This window comes from Anomalospiza imberbis, unplaced genomic scaffold (assembly GCF_031753505.1).
Source record: "Anomalospiza imberbis isolate Cuckoo-Finch-1a 21T00152 unplaced genomic scaffold, ASM3175350v1 scaffold_142, whole genome shotgun sequence".
NCBI lineage: Eukaryota > Metazoa > Chordata > Aves > Passeriformes > Viduidae > Anomalospiza > Anomalospiza imberbis.
Window position 1 is genome coordinate 212,501 of NW_027099777.1, and position 1,936 is coordinate 214,436.

Below are 1,936 nucleotides of genomic sequence, written 5' to 3' on the forward strand. Positions count from 1 at the left end.
GGGCTTTTTTTTCACCCGCGGGTCTGCACTCCCCCAACATCGGTTCATTCCTTCGGCCCTCTTGGCTTTTTTTTTCTCTCGCTCTCGTTTTCTCTCTCTCTCTCTCTCTCTGTGCATCTCTCAAAGCTCTCGCGGCTCAGCTCCAGCCGCACCGCCGCCCGGCGCTGCTCGCGGCCGGCACCCGCGGGCGCTGCCCGGGACCGAGGCCAGCAACCAGCACGCCTCGCGTGTTTTCGGAAGGACACCTTGGCAAACTGGCGGGGCCACGCGGCCGTCACACAGCCAGGGACGGTCAAGACGCCCTCCCCCCGGCAGCGGGAGGGGCGACACCTCGCCTGCGACGGGAAGCGAAGCGGAAAGGAGACCGCCCGGCCCGAGCACCGGACCCCGCCGTAGGCTTCCCCATGACAGAGAAGCCCCAGAAGAGCCCGGCCGGCCGGGGGCCCTCTCCGACGCGACCCGAAAAGCCACATCGATCGGACAAGGAGGCGGCGGCTGCGGAGAAGAGGAGGGCAAAGCAGCCGCCAAAACGCTGACCAGGGCCCCGACGGCCACGCCGGCCCTGGGACAGCCGCCCGAGGATCGGGCGCGGCAGAGGAGCGTAAGGGGGGGGGGGTGCCGCCACCCGCCCGCGGACAACACTTCTCTCGGCCAGGCAACGGCGGGGCGGGACCGCCGGGCTAGGGGCGAGCTTCACCCTTTCGCCCGGGGAACCCACCCGAGCGTTCGAGAAAGGTGCCGCCGACCGTGCCCCACGGGCCACCGGCTTTCGCCCGCCTCGCGGCGGTCGGCTCTCCCTCCGGAAAAAAAAAAAAAAACAAGCCGGGGGACGGCACAACAAAAAGGCACATGGCGCGCGCCACACAAGGACACCCGTGCTAGCCACGGGGGCCGTGGGCCCAAGGTGGGGTGGGGCGAGGCACGCACCTCTCACCCCCCCCCCGCCCAACCCCACCGGCGTTCTCGCTCTCTCTCTCGCCTGCACGCCTTCGCTTTTCGTGGGCCCGCGCGCCTTCCTCGCGCGCTTCTCGGTGCCGCGGCTTAGGGCCGAGAGAGAAAAAAAAAAAAAAAAAAAAAAAAAAAAGCGACGGAGGCCTGGCGGGCGGCCCCCACACCGCCCGCAAGTCGGCACGTCCGAACAAAAAAAAAAAAGGCAACGGACCCGGCTGGCACAACCCGCCCCCCCCCCCCCACCGGCGGAAACGGCTCGATCCTCACAGGACCGAGGAAGGGCGAGGCGCCGCCGCCTCGCCCGCGACAACGCTCCGGGGGGGCTCTGGGTCGGCTTCCGGTCCGTGCTAGGGCAGCCGGCCACCGCGGCCGGCCTCTGCCCCTGAAAAAACTCGCCCGCGACGCGGGTCCCCGGCTTAAGGCCGAGGAAGGGGGACGACTTCAACAACGCGCGCTGGTGGGGCGCGGGGTGCCGCCACCCCGGCTCCACAGCTCATCGGGCGACCGCCGTCACCGAGTCCCTCAAGCGAGGCAGCGACGCCGAGGCCGGGCCGCGCGCCCCGCCGCACGGGCCCCCGCCACCCTTCCGACACGGACACGCTGGCAAACAGGTCGGGAAGCAGGGGAACGGGACGCCGCCACCTCGGCAGGCCCGCGTGCGCCGCGCTCGGGGCTCTCAGGCGAGGACCGGGAAAAGCCCCGGCCGCGTCCACCCGCGGCTGCCGCCCACCGCACCGGAGCGACAGCCCAAAAGCGCGCCCGCCGAGCGGGGCGCGCCCCGGCTTAAGGCCGGGCAGGAAAGGGGCGAGGCGCCGCCGCCTCGCCCGCCAGCAATCCCCAGGGGGGGCGCCCCCCCTTCGCCAAGCCGGCCACAGCCGGGCCCGAAGCGGGACACAGCCCACGAAATCGATGGCCGCAGCCGACGGGCAGCTCGCAGCTCGTACTTCGTCTCTCTTGGCTTCTCTCCCTCTTTTTTTCCCTTCTC